Genomic DNA, 11,196 nt, shown 5'->3' with positions numbered 1-11,196 from the left:
TTTTGTTTTGCAGTGCGGCAGGTTCACTGACTGCTGCACATTAATTTCTGGCGGTAGGAATAATGGCCACCTGGTTGGTTTTGCCTGTAAATGTCAGCCCACAGCACAGCAATTCTAATCCACAAACTACCACCATGAGGCAGAAAGTACAAAAGCTCATGTAGGATTTGATTGGAAAGTAATTATGATTTAACCTACCAGAAGTATTCATAATAACACTATTTGACCTGCTTCTATGGTGCAGATAGAAGAAACATCTTGTATGGGGAGAGCTCTAGCAATGGACGAACCTCAATGACAAAGACACATGTGACAGATTAATGATAGGAGAGAAAGGAGCTCTGCTCAAATCACATCTATAGAAAGCATGCCCATGGAGAAGGGGATGGGGAGGGGTGTCACAGAATCCTGGAGAAGAAGAAACATAGCTAGTTTGAAAATATTTTTTAATGTTATAAATGCTCCAACTTGTTTTTAGCCACTCAATATATCAGATTTCAGTTAGGAAAATTAAAAGCACAACAGTTATTTCAACAGTAAAATGTAAGAGAACATGAATATATATATATATATCGACTGAAAAGATAAAATAGCCCACCAAGGTAACACTGAAATAGACACCATAGGAAGTAGCTTCTAGGCATGGCCCCAGGAAAATTGGAGGAACCCAGGGAGCTGGAACCAGACTTCTGAGAAAGGATCATTGTCCAAATCTTGCCTCAGGAGCGGCCAGGAGAGCCCCTTTTGTGGCTGGGATATAGTTCACTGGAGAATGCTGGAATCTCTGAGGAAACACCATGGGGCTGATCCTGAAAGTGGAGATGAAATGTTTCAAGTTGAAATCAATTGCTAATGGAAATAAACAGTGATGCTAGGCTAGAAGCATCTGTGAACAAAAATACAAGCTAGAACCTCTGCCTCCTCTATTCTTTATGACCCCTCTGGTGCCACCTAGAAAGGAGGAAGGTGTGTTTAGAGTTGAGAGACAGTAATTTACTAATCAGCACAGCCAGTGTTAACTGTACTCTGAAACTTTATATAACCACATTCCATTAGTAGCTTCCAACAAAGGCACTTCACTGTAGCCATGTAGAGAACAAAGCAGAGACATTTAAAGTGACTGGTTCAAGGATTCAAACTTGAACCCTAATCTCCTAATACCAGCCTACAGCTCTTTCCTCTCATCCAATTAACTTTTCAAAACCCTTTTGTTTAGTGGGAATTCATGCAGTAAGATTCAGAAAGAAATCTCACATTTTGCAATCAGATGTCAAGTCGCCAAAGCCTTCTGCTTCTTTTTCTGGTCCTCTAGCACCATACATCCTGCAACAGTCAGTAAAAACTTGCCTTTTCATTTGAGAATTTTTTTGGCAAATGATACCAAAATAGTCATTGATGTGTTTCTATACTTGTAGTTTTCGGATTTTTTAAAAAAAATTATTTTATTGATTTTTTACAGAGAGGAAGGGAGAGGGATAGAGAGCTAGAAACGTCCATGAGAGAGAAACATGCCCACAACCAATGTACATGCCCTTGACCAGAATCAAACCTGGGACCTTTCAATCCGCAGGCCAACGCTCTATCCACTGAGCCAAACCGGCTTCAGCGTGTTTTTGGATTGTTAAGGCAGAAGAGCTGAGAGCTTCCTACCCATTTGACTTGATCAGTAGGGAAGTTGGGTCTCTAACATTCTGCCCACTTACATGAATCATTTAACAAATAAATGGGGAGGAGATGGAGAATAAATAGCCCATCAGAGGATCAATCCATAGAGGTAGTTCTCTTGCCATTGTTCTTTGTTTTTGACATTTTATTTTAAAAGTGTATTAAATTGTTATGTTCAAAGTAGAGAAAAATATCCCTCCATACTCTCATATAAATTGCAGAAAAGTACAAAAAGTGTTTAAGTTCTCTGATTTTTTTTCTTTTTGGTAGAAAGTTATATTTAAAGTTTAGATCTATTGAAAAAATTATCCGAAAAAAAAAGTGACACATTGGAGAATAGGCATGTGGATCCAATAACAAGGACCATTGTGTGTTTTTCATCTGTTTGTCCTTTCCCTTAGGTTAGTACATATTCACTAATTTTACAATGGAGACCTTTTAAACGTATCAATAGGTCAATAAATCCATAATGTTAATGGGGCTGTACTTAACTAAGACTTTATGGAAGAGTTTCCTTGGATGGTGTATTATATTGTTATAAATGCTACTACTGAAAAGATTTATACCTATTGATTGGGACTTTAAGCAAGTTCATCAGTGAGGCAAATAAGGAAGTTTTGTAGACTTGGATACAGCCCTAATATATTCAACATAAGGAATGAGAAGGGAAGAGCTTTCTAATTTCCTGCATTTCAAAACATTTCTCTTGTTATTTTATACTTTTTCCCATACTTCCTAGGGTACTGGTTTCCATTTATGGAAGCCTTTTCACCTGCTTCCATCCACCTAGAATGTGTCCACCAACACTTTTTATCTTAACAAATTCACCTTTCTCTGAGGACCCATTTTATAGCCCAATTCCTTCACAATGCCCTTCCATATAATGTACTGTTTACCATAATTCAACATTCTCCCTTCTTATAAATACTTAATCATGCACTCTGTCTTTCATACTTACTATTATCTCATGGCTGATTAATGTGTCTTGGACTGTGAGCTCCTCAGAGAAGATTTTTATCCCATCTACCTTCCAGCCCCTGTTGTTGTGCCAGCTGACACCAAGTATATTCTGAATGCTTTTTCCCTTGAATCACCAGTGTGCATATCCATGACATGAGCAATTTCCTACTTTGGGCATTTTACAGATTCCAAGGCAATTCTACAAACATTATCTATCAGAATGATGTGGGAATCCTGGTTGGTGAATACTGTCATTTCTCCATAATTAAGTAAAGAAACTAAGATCTGATTGGTTAAGGGAATATCTCATACTAAAAGACAGCAAATGAAAGGCCAGGGCTAGATATTAGAGTCTCTAAAAATAAGTCCAAAGTTGTTTTGGTTAAAATTTTTAAGCTATGTTTCTCTATCCTGTATTCAAGAAGAATTTGAATGAATGAGGGGGAGATAAAAAATAAAGCTGTCATTTTTCTCCAACCATGGTTTTACATATTTCTCTCATCAGAATGTTTTAAGTTGTTTTTGTCTATTTGTGTGTTTGTTTGTTTAAAATTTAAATACCCAAGTCCCCACTGAAATCTAATAAATCAGAACTCTTGGTGTAGGGCCTAAGAACTAACATTCTATTACAAAATTTACTTATATAGAAAACTCAGCAATTGAGGCAAACTATCATGGTGGTTATATTTTGTTTATTTATCAGTCTAAAGAGTGGAAAAAAAACTTTCTCTTTTGTAGCTCCCTCTTAGCACAATCTTTCTGAATTTTAGTTGTTTAATATTCCATCACCGTCATTTGCAAGTATCATTTTCTTGAAATGGCTATAAAATAGGTATGAAACTTCCCTTAAACATCCATCAATACATTTAACTGCAGCTATCAGCCTCTGGGGTATGTTTAAAGGTGAGAAGTTGGGGAAGGAATCCAAAGGTATCAGAATATTATATTTTGCCAACATCATTGATAGGCAAAGGGCATTTCATTTCAGAGTCCATATTCATTTTTAATAGAAACTGTTCTCTAATTTCTCTTATACATATGTTCAAAGGCAGTTTGGAACTAAACTAGCAATGTTCCTGAAAATTGAGTTTCTGAGATGCAGGTAATCCCATTTTTAGAGAACAAGTTCAGAAAGAACTCTCTACCACTACCATGATGCCTTGAGAGCCCTGTTTGAGCAGAAGTAGCTTGGGGGTACATTGTGTGGAGCACATGGGGAATAAAGAGAGTTCAGAGTAGTACTGTAATGCAAAAGGAGAGAAATATCAAGACTATAATGGAGCTTTGGGCATTCTGAGTATCTCAGTGTAGGGCAATTCATCTGTAGCACCAACTCTCTCTACTAACATGAATGTATTTGTAATACCTCCAATGTGTCATATTATTATGAATCTGTATATGTTTATACACATACATGTATGTACAAGGTGGGGCAAAAGTAGGTTTACAGTTGTTTGTATGGAAAATAATATAATAATGAATAAATAATAATATAAGAATAAACTCTGTGCTTTGGATACTCACAACTGTGAACCTACTTTCCCCCCCCACCCTGTATAGATGTAATTTCATTATTTAAAACTAATAAAGTGGGGATAAATGGTGATGGAAGAAGACTTGAGTTGGGATGGTGAACACACAGTACAATATACAGAAGATATCCTATATAATAAAACCTAATATGCTAAGTGCCTGGTCGCCTATTCAACCAATCAAAGTATAATATGCTAATGATATGCTAAGGCCATCATTAAACTGCTAGCTATGATGTGCACTGACCACAAAGGGGCTGATGCTCTGACTGGTAGGTTAGCTTGCTGCTGGGTTCCAGCTGATTGGGACTGAGGAAAATGGACTGGACATGCCCTGGAGCCTTTCCATGGTCTCTCGCTGGCTGGTCAACCTCCCGAATCCCTCCCAGGACCCACTTTTGCACTGGTGAGGTCCCTCAGCCTGGCCTGCACCCCCTCACAATCCAGGACCCTTCGGGATATCAGAAAGCAAGTTTTGGCCCAATTCCGCAGGCCAGGCTGAGGGACCCCACTTGTGCATGAATTCATGCACTGGGCCTCTAGTATTATAGAATTGTACACCTGAAACCTATGTAATTTAATTTTATTAACCAATGCCCCCCTAATAAATTCAATAAGAATAAATACACACGCACAAAGAACTATTCACTGGGTGCCTTTAGAGAGCCACACATATACAATTATTTCCTTCCTGTTTAGCTCATTCTCTTTCGTTTATTTCCCCTTTTCCTGTTTTGTTTCTGAGTGTATGACATGCTGTATGGACGAAAGCAGGTTGTATTGGACTAAATAACTCATTCTGGTTCCAATCATGTGTACAATGCTTATTATTTGGGAGGGTTCCACCCACTAACAACTCTGGCTTCAGAATCCATTGTTTTCAGAGCTCTTCTGACATCACTGAGGCGTGCTGATTGTACACAAACAAATATGCCTGGGCTTGATAAGGCTAAATTGCATATAAGCTCAAGTTTTTCTTTGCTTTTATGTTTAACAAAAATAACTATGTTATTTTCAGATCCAGTCAGACCACAAGAAAAGCTACCAACTCTTGCCAAAAAAAAAAATAAAAAATAAATAAAAAGACAGATTGGTAAAAACAGAGGGGAAAAAGACAAAACTTATTTTCCTTCTTAGAACAAATGAAGCCAAAGGTCCAATTGGAAGGCTGAAGACATTGCTTGATGGATTGGGCTGGGGCTGAAGCCAGCTTCCGCAAAGCCTCGATCCTCTCCAGTCAGAAAGCAGTACTGTCTAAAACAGACAATGCTGACTGTATTATTCAGGGTTCTTCAGAGAAACGGAACCGATGGGAAACACACATATACATTCATATACATGCGCACATACATGCCATGAGAGAGAGAGATTTATTATAAGGAAATGGCCCATGTGATTAGGGAAGTTGACAAGTCCTCAAGATTAGCAGACAACAAACTAAAGATCCAGGAGAAACCATGGTATAGTTCTAGTTCTAGCCTGAAGGCCTGAGAAACAGGAGAGCCAGTGATGGAAGTTCCAGCCCAAAAGCTAGGAGGCTTTAGACCCCAAAAGAGCCAATGTTTCAGTCCAAGTTCAAACGCCAGGAAAGACTAAAAACCCAATTCAGCAGTCAAGTGGTAAAGGTTTCCTCTTAGCCATTTTGTTCTATTTGGGTCTTCAACTTATTAGATGAGACCCACCTATTTTAAGGAGGACAATCTGCTTTACTCAGTCTGCTGGTTCAAATGCTCATCTCATCCAAAAATAGTCTCACAGACACATCCAGAATAATGTGTGGCCCAATGTTTGGGCTCTCCATGGCCCTGTCAAGTTAATACATAAATTTAACTATCACGCTCACCTTGAAATCAAAGTCTCCATGAGACTGGGGCTTGAAGGTCATGCAGTCTGAACTTCCACTCAGGACAGGCATCCCTTCCTCTGCCTCCTGGAACAAGTGTCATCCAGATTCTGCATTGCATCTCAAATTATACTTTCCCAGGTGTCCCACTCTGTTGTTGGAAATTTAGACTAAAATATTTATTGGTGTCTGATCTAGGTGCCTTCATATTTCTACACCTTTGATCAGGTCCTTCCTTGGCTTGGAATGTGTCTCTATGCGATCTCTTACCTTGAGTCTTCTCTAATGTTTGCAGGCAAATACCAAAGGCTTTGCCTTCAGGAAAGCCACTCTGGCAATAAAGGGATAGCAATCACACTACAAGGGTTACGCTGTTAAGTGTTCAAATATATGCAAACAGTGAATGGAGAAGGACAGAGTTCTAGCAATCAGTTTCTATGCCTAGTTCTTGCAATCGGCAGAGCAACTAGACCTAATCGGTTATACTGTGAACTAGCATCATCTGTGTAGCATATATGTATAGATACTGTACAGAAACATGAATTTTGAACTTGAGTTTTTACAGGGTAGTTGGAGAGACAGAGAAAGGACATGTTACAAATGCAGTGGAGGGTACTGACCAGTACATGAGAAGCAGTCAGTAGGTGGCCAGGCTGAAGGAGCTCAGAGGAGGAAGCAATCAGTGGAAAGATTTGGTTGAGATGGGTTCTGTGTTTAGATTCTTAAAGGACAAGTATTGCTTATTTCCACTAAAGGGAAGGCAGGAGTTCCTACAAAGGGGACAGGATCTGTGCAAAGGGACAACGATGGGGATGAACAGTTTGATTCAGGAATCCTTGCAAAGTCACACTCCCAGGGATTCAAGCTCCTGAGCTTCTGGAGGTAAATTACTCACAATTAGTAAATGCCTTAGACCCAGACACAGTCAGGGTTTCTGAGATTAGGAGAAAATCTGAGGAAGTTTGCTTCTCTGGGGATTTAAAGTATGTATTTACCCAGACTGTGCGAGCTGTTCAGGTATGAAACTTGCCACAATGCAGTTGTCCTCCTACTGGACTGCATCGGATCCCTGTTGGTCGTCTCTCGGGACAAACGAATTTCAGTCTCTCTCTCCACACTAGTTTTCACACCTCCACTGCCAAGAGGGGCGGGGGGGGGGGGCAATTAATGTTGCTGCTGACAGTTATTCCAGTTTGGGTCAAAGTCCCTGGAGTGGAAAATCTCACCGGGATACCTAAGAGTTATATCTGGATTTGCAATAAAGGGCTGCTTTAAAATAATTATAAGATAAAACAAAAGGTTGCTAAGTGAGAGTGTCTTATAAAATCTTTAGGTACCTCTCTTTACTCTTTACTTTAAGTCATTATTAGTTGTAAAACATGTGCCCAGACATGTGCTAGATGCTGTAGTGTGGATTCACTTAAAAAGAGAAGATATAGAGTCTGATTCAGGGAATTAGAAACCCAGTGTAAAGAATATGTGACTGATTATGGTGCAGTGACTCAAACAGGGTAGTTGCTCTAAAAACCCTGTTGAATAAATCATCAGGTAGAATAAAAAGAGGCAAGGGCAGATTAAACTATTTAGAAGAAAGATCCACAATTTATTTAATATCAAAACGTTAGCATTCCTTCCCATCCTCTGTCACTTCTTTCCTGGTCTTGGTGCTCTTTTATGATATGAACCTTTCAGAGAGCAAACTATTGCACACACCCTTTCTCCTTCCCATTGCAGCACTGCCAAGCATGCAGTTTTCGCTATGAGAAACAGTTAAGCACAATTAGTTTGTACCTCACGTCTAGTTATCACTCAGCCGAGCCGCCTGTTAAAGCTTTACATTTTCACGTAACTCTCCTGTTCATATCTCCTTTTTTAATTATTTCTACAGGTTTTAATTTGTAAACTGTCATGTGAGATCCGGGGTTGGTTGCATTTTGCCAGAGTAACTGATATGATTGCAGAAGCAAATTACTGCTTTACCTAAGGCTTTTTTTTTTTTTAGACCAAAAAAAAAAAAAAAAAAAAAAAAAAAACTACAATACTACATATTTCTATGTTGGGGAGAAACTCTAGAAAAAGCTTCTAAGGAAACACAACAATTCTTGTCTCCTGAAAATGGATAGATTCAATTAAATGCTCACAATCTGGTTAGCTTTCAATAAATACCATTCAAAACCATAAGTCTCACTGTTACACGCAGGACACCAGGTAATGAAGCTTGTATCGTTGTCGCTGTCAAGATTTCCATCCAGTAACACACAGCTTCCAAACTCTTATCTAGAACTCAGAAATATTACTTGCATTATAGGTCTCTTGCAATAATATCATCATTATTTTAACTTGATAGTCCTTAGAGTAAAACCTTTTCATTCAGGTTCCATCCAATGGAGAAGGGGTGGGACTGAAATTTGATTTTTTTTTTAATCCATTTTCTTCATATAGAGACTGAGAACTGTGACAGTCTTGGAAGGCATCCTTAAGAACATAAAGGCATTAAAGTATTTTAAGAAATGTTAATGGATAATAAACTCTTGAAAACCCAACACAATCACAGATACATATATAGTTAAGAATTACTTATGGCAGTAATTATGAATATAGATTTACCCAAAATACAACACACATATAAGTTTATATATGTATATACATATCTATGCTTTGTATGTATATGTGCATTTTATCTATATATGTTTGCTAGTTACAAATGACTTTTAGCTGATCAATATCCTATGCACTAAATGATACTAATGATCTCTATGTCAGAAAGATTAAGGTCCAGTTATCATAAGTACTTGAAAGTAATAGAATTGAATCAAACTGCCCACAGATCTGACTTCATTAATTCACAATGTCTTGCCCTCTAACGAGAGTAAATTGATGTTTTCGTTCTAGTGCATTTAATCAAACACTGGAGGAGCAAGAAAGAGGAGAGGGTGGAGGAGAAAGGAATGCAGGCAACTTTTACTTAATATTTTAAGTGAGAAGTCGCAGCTGTCAATTCTCATTGGCATTTTCTCATACTCTGTTTAATTAATGTCTTTATTGCCATAAACTGAGTCTGTGTCTGCTTGCTAAGTAAATCCTTGGAGAGAAAGTCATTTAGCCTGAAATTTTGCCTTCCTAAGATGTTAACCAGCAATTTTAGCGAAGTCTCTTTTCTGATCAGGATCCGGTAAGCATTTGAGTACATAAATGCCTATGCTGGTTAAGGTATCATGAAAGATCTTGAATTTCACATCATGGAGTTGGCATTAAAGAGGAGCCCTAAAAAGTTCCAAGTGGGGAAATCGATCAATTTCATCCTTATTTTGACAAAGTATCTCTGGCCCAATATGGTGAGAAGAAGGGCTGGATGGTAGGAGTGCCTAGCAGCAGAAGTAACTTTTTATTGGTCCAGAATAGCAGTGATGAAATAAGGAGTCCCAGGATGATGATGAGGAAACATTCAGTATACATTTAAAATATATAGCCAACAAGGTTGTGCCCCAGTATGTACTGGGTGTGAGGTCTGGAAAACAATTGGCGATGTTTCTGAGTATTCTACCTTGAGATACTACATAGATATCAATGCCCTAGACATATGAGAAATGAAGAAGGAGACCTTGCACAAGCTTACAGGAAGACTACTAACCCTGACAAGATCTAAAAGTAACCCTGGAGGCAAGTTCAAGTACAGATTTCAAACAGTGAGTACTTATGATTTGCTAGAGAAGGTATTATATAACTGCACATAAAGCACCAGTGACCAGAAAATGTAGGCATTTAATTAGATACTAAATTGGATGATAAAAGCTAAAAGAATTGGAGAAATTTGTTGGAGGGGTGCCAGATTAGAAGAAGCTTCACTCAAGAACTGAGATTTGTGTTAGTTCTCAGTGTGCTTGGAAGTGGAGTAAAGGCAGTTGGGGGTAGGGAAGAGGGAGAGGAGAAAGCAGAACTTTAGAACCAGGCACATCTGGGCATGACATCTGGGCATTACCCTCTGGGTGCTGGTGCTCTGGTGCCTGTTTTTAACAGCAGCTCTCCAAATGGAAGTGGCACAATGGGACATAGACCACACACACCAGATGGAAGAAAAGGTAGATTGGTCCTTTCAACAGATTGGTAAATCCATGAACAGGCAAAAGAAGAAATAGGCATGAGGTTGTAAAATGATTACACACAGGTTTTGATATGTGGAATGTATTTCTATAGAAATATTATTAAAAGTATCCCAGTGAGGATGATGAAGTAGATGGTATCTGGGACAGCAAAGACCAATACTAACAGATTACCATATATTTTAGTACTTAATAGAATGAGTGAATGTTAATGAACTAGTACAAATTCCCATCATCTATGATATTCTCAAATGCCCTGTTATGTCCACTGTGGCTCAAACCATATTCTATGATCAGAATTCAGTAAATGCCTGTTGAATTAAATTTTACTAGTTAAGCCAGGCTGGTATGGCTCAGTGGTTGAGCATCAGCCCCTGAACCAGGAGGTAGCCTTTCAATGATTCCCATCAGGATACATGCCCAAGTTGCAGGTGAGGTCCCCAGTAGGGGACATGCAGTATGTAGCCAATCAATGATTCTCTCTCATCATTGATGTTTCTATCTCTCTCTCCCTCTCCTTTCCTCTATGAAATCAATTTAAAAATATATTATTTCAAAAGAAAATGAATCCCTCTAAAAAATTTTATTAGCTAAAAAGAAAAGAACTAGAAAAATAGAGAAATGGTGACATAGAAATATACTAAAAAAAACAAATTAATTTTCACATTAATCCATGGAGCTCCTTTGGTAAAGTGCTGAATTTTGGAATTCTGCTCAAATGTTCAGGGGACATTTTTTTTATTCCATCCATGTCTATCTGATTATATCAACAGTACTAGCAATGTTTCAAAAAGTACATTTTGTGAGTTTCCAATGACTTACTTGCTCACTCATCTCATTACCTGGCAGGCCGTTTGTCTTTCTTTTTTTCTTTCATCTAACAAATGTAAAACCTCCAGGGTTTTCTATACATATCTTCCTCAAAATGTTTGTTTCTGTTTGTATGTGGGTGTGTGTTTCTCTCATATATGGCCAGAACCCATTAGAATATGCTGTCAAAATCAGTTGCAGGATTTTGTGTCATTTCCCTTTCGACTTGAAAAATAGCATTTTGAAAAAAATATTTTTCATACAAGACATTTTTCTCCCTATTCAC

The sequence above is a fragment of the Pipistrellus hanaki genome (assembly GCF_964339955.1).
Source record: "Pipistrellus hanaki genome assembly, chromosome: 6".
Classification (NCBI taxonomy): domain Eukaryota; kingdom Metazoa; phylum Chordata; class Mammalia; order Chiroptera; family Vespertilionidae; genus Pipistrellus; species Pipistrellus hanaki.
This window is presented reverse-complemented; position numbering follows the sequence as displayed.